The following is an 11,810-nucleotide window of genomic DNA, read 5'->3' as shown; positions in this document are numbered from 1 at the left end:
CGCTCATCGAGATGACTGGGTCCTCATGACAGGTTGTGATCAGCTCCGATTAAATTGTGATATCAATGCTGTAGCTATTCTCCAGGGAGCACGTTTATTTATGAAATACCTGAATCCCTCTCATCACAACAAGACTCTACGCTGTGCAGGAAACACAATTACATCCATGAAAATAACCTTGATGCATGGGAATGAAACACACAAACTATCTTCCGTGGCTCTACTGATATGTCACAGTAACGGTAAACTACAGAAACGTACGTCCAGCGGGGCACACGTTGAATAATACAGTAGTTCTATTAGGCCTTTAAACCATACGTGTAACCCATAAGAACCCGGACCCATTTCTACTTTTGGGGAAATGAAGGGGAAGTCATTTAGACTGAATAGACCACGAGAACACATTTCTGATAAGTAACCCCCCCCCCTAGTGTCACATATCTGAGATGTGATATGTCACATTGGGCTTTAATGGTAAAGTAACTCTTATTTATAACTTCATTAATGAGGATGATTTTTTTGGTTTACATTTGTTTGAACATACTTTGAATTGAATAATAAAGAATATGTTAACTAAATATAATTGAATCAGCTAAATGAACCGAGCAGATCGTAATCATATGTGTGCAGATGTGTCACTCCGGGTTTCCTGTTTAGGGCTAAAGTCCCGATGTGACATCAGGGTCACAGCAAAACGTATGGCATTAGTTTCATATCAATGTCATCAATAAATGTTTCTACAGCAGGTGATATGTAATCACAATCAGAAAAGAGCCGAGGCAGCTTAATGTTTAACAGATGACATGTTAGCATGTTTATTCTCAAATGGCTTGAATGTTAACTTTAGCAACAAAAGACCTTTCCAGATGCAGCTGGTTCTGCCACACGTGTTAGCCTGGCACCTGGACGTCTTGGACATGTTGCTATGGGAACACAAAAGCAAATGACAAGGACCATGACAGACTGTTCAGGGTGTGTCACTTGGGGACTTCATGAGATCACAAAGGCTGAAGCGTATGAGGAACTTTCCAGAACATGCAAAGTTCATGTGACACCTGTGTCTAATTCTGTGTGCCTTCCGTGTTGCACCCTGAGGAGCACCCTCTGATATCACATGCTTAACCCTCTAAGTTGCAACCAGGCACCTTGTGGAGGGCTGAGCGCCAGCTTGACTTCTGTTTGCTTTCATTTATAGAAGGAAAGACAGCAGTGATAGTTATGTTTCAGAATAACATTTATTGGAAATTGTTAGAACAATCTCCCTGGTCCCGGCTCGAGCTTCACCTCAGGGTCCATGTGTTTCTGATCCTCTCCTGAGGGAAGGAGTCATCACACACAGAGACTAGTTCCTGAGCAGAGTCCTTCACATGCTGATATCCAGAGAGGCAGTCACACAGTCACAAGAGGAACAGAAAGCAGTATTCAATGTTTCCTTCAGATTAGCTCCACGTCAGGAATGAGCATGCTTGATGTCTCTCTCCATAATGAGCATGCTTGATGTCTCTCTCCATAGAGGCTGAGTCATCATGTTCATCACAGAGCTATCACCTGCCTCAAGCAGTCCTGATGCTCTTCAGGTCATCTCACATCCTGTCAAGTTCACAGCTACAGCTGGGATGCCTTTGTTAGCATGCTGCTCTCATGCTGGAAGAGGACATTCAGGATGTTCCCAACAGAAATAATAAACTGTGTGTGTGTGTGTGTGTGTCTAAGAAGTGCAGCCTTTACAGCTCTGCATTGACGGAGGGCTCCCCAACACAGTATGTGTGGTACCACATAGCGCACCCAGTGCACTCGATCTTAAAATAAACAGAAAAAAGACATGTTAGAATATTGACAAACATGTTACATCACTCGTCCAGAGTAAGCAGTAATGACGTTGTTTACATTTCATTAAGCAAGCAATGTATAGTTTGAGATCTTAGCTGTTTTCCTTTCTGTTCAGAGTCCATGCTCAGAAGTTTCTTCAACGGCTCCAGTGTCCTCCCAAAGTGCAAAGACATGCTCGTGTGGTGAATTAAAGTAAACATTTATAATACCTGTTAGAGAGTGTTCACCCAGTGATGTAGAGGTAACCAATCCAGGGTGGATCCCAGTCTTCCAGCCAGGAAATAAATACAACTTCTGACCCATTCATTCCCATGCATCAGGGTTATTTTCATGTATGTAATTGTTTTTCCTGCACAGAGTAGAGTCTTGTTGTGATGAGAGGGGTACAGGTATTTCATAAATAAACGTGCTCCCTGGAGAATAGCTACAGCATTGATATCACAATTTAATCGGAGCTGATCACAACCTGTCATGAGTGATCCAGTCATGTCGATGTGAATAAACGACTTGTGTTTTACTTGTAGGCTGTCTGAAGGTATGGACGCTATCAGAGCTGCTATACATCACATTAAGAAAGATGCACAAATGAAAGTCGGACAAATATATAATTTCAATGATTTATTCAAGTTTGCAATATTTTGAACAGGCATCCACACAGTCACCTACTTTGTAATGTTCGATACCTCCCTGTAAGCGTCACGATATCCACCTCTCACCCACAGCCTCACATACGAGTACTGAATGTGCATCAAAGCGATCGTAGGAAGGCAGATATAGCAACAGATGAACGTGAACGACAAACGAGGCGATCGACATGGTAAGTCAACAATGGGTCCTCGATGTTCACGCCCCGGATTCCTATGACGGAAATAATAGAATGTCGCCAGTTGTCATGACTCAACTTATACTGCAACACCGGGCCGCGGAGGTGTTACTGCCGGGCCCGGAGGTGTTACTGCCGGGCCCGGAGGTGTTACTGCCGGGCCCGGAATAGCTGTGAGTTTATCGTAATATTTGCAGAATTATAAATATATAAAAATATTTTATCATAATATTTTTTTCAAAAAGTGTTTAATGTTCACACCTATAGCCGTGATATTATTTCACCCAGTAGCTGGTTAATCTTTCAGCAGGAAACCGTTGAAAATGGCTTTTATGATGTTCCGAGGGATTCGGCGGCTCAGCCTCTCGAGCGCACGAGAAGGTTACCGGTGCGCTAAGTAGGAAGTGGAGCGCACAGGAGACAACCGTTTCATTGCAGACTGTTATGTGTATGCGGGGAAATGGCAGTGGACATTATTTGAGATATATTTCAAACTCGGACTTCATTTTAAGGACATGTCGGCCAGAGGTGTAGAGCTATGTGTTTAAGCACCGGATTGGCAAAACAGGAGAGTCTGTGAACCAGTCTGCCTTGATCTATGGATTCATGTCCGGGACTCTCGCGGTATCTGCTGCCGCAGCTGTTTGAAGCAAAGCCTCCTTCACTTCATGAAATGGCTGCAGCACCAGGATTGAATTGGAAATGGGGGACCTGATGTAAACAAGACGAAAGTCTTTCTCTCTTTTTACGCACCACCTTCGCGTGTTTACCTTCATCAGAACAGCGAGAGACTGCAGGCTGCTACGTGTTAACCACACACACCTCTACACACACCTCTACACACATCTCTACACACACCTCTACACACACCTCTACACACATCTCTACACACACCTCTACACACATCTCTACACACACCTCTACACACACCTCTACACACACCTCTACACACACCTCTACACCACCTCTACACACACCTCTACACACATCTCTACACACACCTCTACACACACCTCTACACACACCTCTACACACACCTCTACACACACCTCTACACACATCTCTACACACACACCTCTACACACACCTCTACACACACCTCTACACACATCTCTACACACACCTCTACACACACCTCTACACACACCTCTACACACATCTCTACACACACCTCTACACACACCTCTACACACACCTCTACACACCTCTACACACATCTCTACACACACCTCTACACACACCTCTACACACATCTCTACACACATCTCTACACACATCTCTACACACACCTCTACACACACCTCTACACACATCTCTACACACACCTCTACACACATCTCTACACACATCGAACTGCCCGATTACTCCCCCTTTTATTAGTTGTATGAAGGAGATGTCCAGTCACCAAGGCGCATGATGTGTGTGTGTGTGTGTGTGTGTGTGTGTGTGTGTGTGTGTGTGTGTGTGTGTGTGTGTGTGCTCTGCTCTGTATGTTCGGTGTGTTTGTGTCTGCCCGACACCGGCATTTGTTTTCAAATGACCATGAACAGTAATGTACACACATCTGGCTAACTCCATAGGCAGCCTGAAGGCGGGTGTTCCCAAAATAAGTTAGTTCAATCCTAATCTCGATGTTAAATGCTGTCGGAGTGCACCGGGACGAACGTCACTATCATAATATCTTCTGAATACAAATGCCAGTGACACACACACACACACACACACACACACACACACACACACACACACACACACACACACACACAACACACACACACACACACACACACACACACACACACACACACACACACACACACACACACCACACACACACACACACACACACACACACACACACACACACACACACACACACACACACACACACACACACACACACACAGCTGACATAAGGGAGGATTATACACCTGAGTCAGAGAGAAGAAGAAAGAGTGGAAATAAATCCCTCTCCTGCCGATACGTTTTAAAGAGTCCCTCTCCTGCCGATACGTTTTAAAGAGTCCCTCTCCTGCCGATACGTTTTAAAGAGTCCCTCTCCTGCCGATACGTTTTAAAGAGTCCCTCTCCTGCCGATACGTTTGAAAGAGTCCCTCTCCTGCCGATACGTTTTAAAGAGTCCCTCTCCTGCCGATACGTTTTAAAGAGTCTCTCTCCTGCCGATACGTTTTAAAGAGTCCCTCTCCTGCCGATACGTTTGAAAAAGTCCCTCTCCTGCCGATACGTTTTAAAGAGTCCCTCTCCTGCCGATACGTTTTAAAGAGTCCCTCTCCTGCCGATACGTTTTAAAGAGTCCCTCTCCTGCCGATACGTTTTAAAGAGTCCCTCTCCTGCCGATACGTTTGAAAGAGTCCCTCTCCTGCCGATACGTTTTAAAGAGTCCCTCTCCTGCCGATACGTTTTAAAGAGTCCCTCTCCTGCCGATACGTTTTAAAGAGTCCCTCTCCTGCCGATACGTTTTAAAGAGTCCCTCTCCTGCCGATACGTTTTAAAGAGTCCCTCTCCTGCCGATACGTTTTAAAGAGTCCCTCTCCTGCCGATACGTTTGAAAGAGTCCCTCTCCTGCCGATACGTTTTAAAGAGTCCCTCTCCTGCCGATACGTTTTAAAGAGTCCCTCTCCTGCCGATACGTTTTAAAGAGTCCCTCTCCTGCCGATACGTTTTAAAGAGTCCCTCTCCTGCCGATACGTTTTAAAGAGTCCCTCTCCTGCCGATACGTTTTAAAGAGTCCCTCTCCTGCCGATACGTTTTAAAGAGTCCCTCTCCTGCCGATACGTTTTAAAGAGTCCCTCTCCTGCCGATACGTTTTAAAGAGTCCCTCTCCTGCCGATACGTTTTAAAGAGTCCCTCTCCTGCCGATACGTTTGAAAGAGTCCCTCTCCTGCCGATACGTTTGAAAGAGTCCCTCTCCTGCCGATACGTTTTAAAGAGTCCCTCTCCTGCCGATACGTTTTAAAGAGTCCCTCTCCTGCCGATACGTTTTAAAGAGTCCCTCTCCTGCCGATACGTTTTAAAGAGTCCCTCTCCTGCCGATACGTTTTAAAGAGTCCCTCTCCTGCCGATACGTTTTAAAGAGTCCCTCTCCTGCCGATACGTTTTAAAGAGTCCCTCTCCTGCCGATACGTTTTTAAAGAGTCCCTCTCCTGCCGATACGTTTTAAAGAGTCCCTCTCCTGCCGATACGTTTAAAGAGTCCCTCTCCTGCCGATACGTTTGAAAGAGTCCCTCTCCTGCCGATACGTTTTAAAGAGTCCCTCTCCTGCCGATACGTTTTAAAGAGTCCCTCTCCTGCCGATACGTTTTAAAGAGTCCCTCTCCTGCCGATACGTTTTAAAGAGTTCCTCTCCTGCCGATACGTTTTAAAGAGTCCCTCTCCTGCCGATACGTTTTAAAGAGTCCCTCTCCTGCCGATACGTTTTAAAGAGTCCCTCTCCTGTCGATACGTTTGAAAGAGTCCCTCTCCTGCCGATACGTTTTAAAGAGTCCCTCTCCTGCCGATACGTTTTAAAGAGTCTCTCTCCTGCCGATACGTTTTAAAGAGTCCCTCTCCTGCCGATACGTTTTAAAGAGTCCCTCTCCTGCCGATACGTTTTAAAGAGTCCCTCTCCTGCCGATACGTTTTAAAGAGTCCCTCTCCTGCCGATACGTTTGAAAAAGTCCCTCTCCTGCCGATACGTTTTAAAGAGTCCCTCTCCTGCCGATACGTTTTAAAGAGTCCCTCTCCTGCCGATACGTTTTAAAGAGTCCCTCTCCTGCCGATACGTTTTAAAGAGTCCCTCTCCTGCCGATACGTTTTAAAGAGTCCCTCTCCTGCCGATACGTTTTAAAGAGTCCCTCTCCTGCGATACGTTTTAAAGAGTCCCTCTCCTGCCGATACGTTTTAAAGAGTCCCTCTCCTGCCGATACGTTTTAAAGAGTCCCTCTCCTGCCGATACGTTTTAAAGAGTCCCTCTCCTGCCGATACGTTTTAAAGAGTCTCTCTCCTGCCGATACGTTTTAAAGAGTCCCTCTCCTGCGATACGTTTTAAAGAGTCCCTCTCCTGCCGATACGTTTTAAAGAGTCCCTCTCCTGCCGATACGTTTTAAAGAGTCTCTCTCCTGCCGATACGTTTTAAAGAGTCCCTCTCCTGCCGATATGTTTTAAAGAGTCCCTCTCCTGCTGATACGTTTTAAAGAGTCCCTCTCCTGCTGATATGTTTTAAAGAGTCCCTCTCCTGCCGATACATTTTAAAGAGTCCCTCTCCTGCTGATTCGTTCGAAAGAGTCCCTCTCCTGCTGATACGTTTTAAAGAGTCCCTCTCCTGCTGATACGTTTTAAAGAGTCCCTCTCCTGCTGATGCATTTTAAAGAGTCCCTCTCCTGCCGATACGTTTTAAAGAGTCCCTCTGCTGCCGATACGTTTTAAAGAGTCCCTCTCCTGCCGATACATTTTAAAGAGTCCCTCTACTGCTGATACGTTTTAAAGAGTCCCTCTCCTGCCGATACGTTTTAAAGAGTCCCTCTCCTGCTGATGTTCTTACTTGTCGAGTCGTCGTCTTCCTTTAGATATAAAAGTTCCTCATTTTGATCCAACAGACGTTCAGCTACTTCTATCAGAGGGGAACAGATTAGTCTGCAAACACACACACACACACACACACACACACACACACACACACACACACACACACACACACACACACACACACACACACACACACACACACCACACCACACACACACACACACACACACACACACACACACACACACACACACACACACACACACACACACACACACACACACACACACACACACACACACACACACACACACACACACACACACACACATACACATACACATACACACACACAGCTGACATAAGGGAGTATTATACACCTGAGTCAGAGAGAAGAAGAAAGAGTGGAAATAAATCCCTCTCCTGCCGATACGTTTTAAAGAGTCCCTCTCCTGCAGATACGTTTTAAAGAGTCCCTCTCCTGCAGATGCGTTTTAAAGAGTCCCTCTCCTGCCGATGCGTTTTAAAGAGTCCCTCTCCTGCCGATACGTTTGAAAGAGTCCCTCTCCTGCTGATACGTTCTAAAGAGTCCCTCTCCTGCTGATTCGTTTTAAAGAGTCCCTCTCCTACCGATACATTTGAAAGAGTCCCTCTCCTGCTGATTCGTTTGAAAGAGTCCCTCTCCTGCCGATACGTTTTAAAGAGTCTCTCTCCTGCCGATACGTTTGAAAGAGTCCCTCTCCTGCTGATACGTTTTAAAGAGTCCCTCTCCTGCCGATACGTTTTAAAGAGTCTCTCTCCTGCCGATACATTTGAAAGAGTCCCTCTCCTGCCGATACGTTTTAAAGAGTCCCTCTCCTGCCGATACGTTTAAAGAGTCCCTCTCCTGCCGATACGTTTTAAAGAGTCCCTCTCCTGCCGATACGTTTTAAAGAGTCCCTCTCCTGCCGATACGTTTTAAAGAGTCCCTCTCCTGCCGATACGTTTTAAAGAGTCCCTCTCCTGCCGATACGTTTGAAAGAGTCCCTCTCCTGCTGATACGTTTTAAAGAGTCCCTCTCCTGCCGATACGTTTTAAAGAGTCTCTCTCCTGCCGATACGTTTTAAAGAGTCTCTCTCCTGCGATACGTTTTAAAGAGTCCCTCTCCTGCCGATACGTTTTAAAGAGTCCCTCTCCTGCCGATACGTTTTAAAGAGTCTCTCTCCTGCCGATACGTTTTAAAGAGTCCCTCTCCTGCCGATACGTTTTAAAGAGTCCCTCTCCTGCCGATACGTTTTAAAGAGTCCCTCTCCTGCGATACGTTTTAAAGAGTCCCTCTCCTGCCGATACGTTTTAAAGAGTCCCTCTCCTGCCGATACGTTTTAAAGAGTCCCTCTCCTGCCGATACGTTTTAAAGAGTCCCTCTCCTGCCGATACGTTTTAAAGAGTCTCTCTCCTGCCGATACGTTTTAAAGAGTCCCTCTCCTGCGATACGTTTTAAAGAGTCCCTCTCCTGCCGATACGTTTTAAAGAGTCCCTCTCCTGCCGATACGTTTTAAAGAGTCTCTCTCCTGCCGATACGTTTTAAAGAGTCCCTCTCCTGCCGATATGTTTTAAAGAGTCCCTCTCCTGCTGATACATTTTAAAGAGTCCCTCTCCTGCTGATATGTTTTAAAGAGTCCCTCTCCTGCCGATACATTTTAAAGAGTCCCTCTCCTGCTGATTCGTTCGAAAGAGTCCCTCTCCTGCTGATACGTTTTAAAGAGTCCCTCTCCTGCTGATACGTTTTAAAGAGTCCCTCTCCTGCTGATGCATTTTAAAGAGTCCCTCTCCTGCCGATACGTTTTAAAGAGTCCCTCTGCTGCCGATACGTTTTAAAGAGTCCCTCTCCTGCCGATACGTTTTAAAGAGTCCCTCTACTGCTGATACGTTTTAAAGAGTCCCTCTCCTGCCGATACGTTTTAAAGAGTCCCTCTCCTGCTGATGTTCTTACTTGTCGAGTCGTCGTCTTCCTTTAGATATAAAAGTTCCTCATTTTGATCCAACAGACGTTCAGCTACTTCTATCAGAGGGGAACAGATTAGTCTGCAAACACACACACACACACACACACACACACACACACACACACACACACACCACACACACACACACACACACACACACACACACACACACACACACACACACACACACACACACACACACACACACACACACACACACACACACACACACACACACACACACACACACCACACACACATACACATACACATACACACACACAGCTGACATAAGGGAGTATTATACACCTGAGTCAGAGAGAAGAAGAAAGAGTGGAAATAAATCCCTCTCCTGCCGATACGTTTTAAAGAGTCCCTCTCCTGCAGATACGTTTTAAAGAGTCCCTCTCCTGCAGATGCGTTTTAAAGAGTCCCTCTCCTGCCGATGCGTTTTAAAGAGTCCCTCTCCTGCCGATACGTTTGAAAGAGTCCCTCTCCTGCTGATACGTTCTAAAGAGTCCCTCTCCTGCTGATTCGTTTTAAGAGTCCCTCTCCTACCGATACATTTGAAAGAGTCCCTCTCCTGCTGATTCGTTTGAAAGAGTCCCTCTCCTGCCGATACGTTTTAAAGAGTCTCTCTCCTGCCGATACGTTTGAAAGAGTCCCTCTCCTGCTGATACGTTTTAAAGAGTCCCTCTCCTGCCGATACGTTTTAAAGAGTCTCTCTCCTGCCGATACATTTGAAAGAGTCCCTCTCCTGCCGATACGTTTTAAAGAGTCCCTCTCCTGCCGATACGTTTTAAAGAGTCCCTCTCCTGCCGATACGTTTTAAAGAGTCCCTCTCCTGCCGATACGTTTTAAAGAGTCCCTCTCCTGCCGATACGTTTTAAAGAGTCCCTCTCCTGCCGATACGTTTTAAAGAGTCCCTCTCCTGCCGATACGTTTGAAAGAGTCCCTCTCCTGCTGATACGTTTTAAAGAGTCCCTCTCCTGCCGATACGTTTTAAAGAGTCTCTCTCCTGCCGATACGTTTTAAAGAGTCTCTCTCCTGCGATACGTTTTAAAGAGTCCCTCTCCTGCCGATACGTTTTAAAGAGTCCCTCTCCTGCCGATACGTTTTAAAGAGTCTCTCTCCTGCCGATACGTTTTAAAGAGTCCCTCTCCTGCCGATACGTTTTAAAGAGTCCCTCTCCTGCCGATACGTTTTAAAGAGTCCCTCTCCTGCCGATATTTTTGAAAAAGTCCCTCTCCTGCCGATATTTTTGAAAAAGTCCCTCTCCTGCCGATACGTTTTAAAGAGTCCCTCTCCTGCCGATACGTTTTAAAGAGTCCCTCTCCTGCCGATACGTTTTAAAGAGTCCCTCTCCTGCCGATACGTTTTAAAGAGTCCCTCTCCTGCGATACGTTTTAAAGAGTCCCTCTCCTGCCGATACGTTTTAAAGAGTCCCTCTCCTGCCGATACGTTTTAAAGAGTCTCTCTCCTGCCGATACGTTTTAAAGAGTCCCTCTCCTGCCGATACGTTTCAAAGAGTCCCTCTCCTGCTGATACGTTTTAAAGAGTCCCTCTCCTGCTGATACGTTTTAAAGAGTCCCTCTCCTGCCGATACATTTTAAAGAGTCCCTCTCCTGCTGATTCATTCGAAAGAGTCCCTCTCCTGCTGATACGTTTTAAAGAGTCCCTCTCCTGCTGATACGTTTTAAAGAGTCCCTCTCCTGCTGATGCATTTTAAAGAGTCCCTCTCCTGCCGATACGTTTTAAAGAGTCCCTCTGCTGCCGATACGTTTTAAAGAGTCCCTCTCCTGCCGATACGTTTTAAAGAGTCCCTCTACTGCTGATACGTTTTAAAGAGTCCCTCTCCTGCCGATACGTTTTAAAGAGTCCCTCTCCTGCTGATGTTCTTACTTGTCGAGTCGTCGTCTTCCTTTAGATATAAAAGTTCCTCATTTTGATCCAACAGACGTTCAGCTACTTCTATCAGAGGGGAACAGATTAGTCTGCAAACACACACACACACACACACACACACACACACACACACACACACACACACACACACACACACACACACACACACACACACACACACACACACACACACACACACACACACACACACACACACACACACACACCACACACACACACACACACACACACACACACACACACACACACACACACACACACATGTATACATCACCTCAGGGGACATTACATTGACTTACATGCATTTCCTGGAGACTTATCGTGTCCCCATAAGGGAGGCGAGTCCCCACACGTGACTATGTAAACAGATGTAGGTCCCCACAAGTATAGTAATGCTAGACCACACACACACACACACACACACACACACACACACACACATACACACCCTGGCGACCGGACATCTCCTTCATAATGAGCCTTCTCCTCGTGTTCCCATCACTGATTATCCGTAAATCGTAAAGAAAACCAAAACGTTGATTTATCTGTTTTCCCGTTTTGGTTTAAAAACCGAATAACGTCGGTTTTTTGGTTTTCCGTTTTTTTTTTTTTAAACGTTGTTAATATGTTTTGGATGCATATTGTTACATTCAATTCGCCTCGCTGCTGCTGCTGGTGAGTAAATATTCAAATCAGTTCAAATTGACAACCTGTCCGCGAAT

This window comes from Pseudochaenichthys georgianus, chromosome 18 (genome assembly GCF_902827115.2).
Source record: "Pseudochaenichthys georgianus chromosome 18, fPseGeo1.2, whole genome shotgun sequence".
Lineage (NCBI taxonomy): Eukaryota > Metazoa > Chordata > Actinopteri > Perciformes > Channichthyidae > Pseudochaenichthys > Pseudochaenichthys georgianus.
This window is presented reverse-complemented; position numbering follows the sequence as displayed.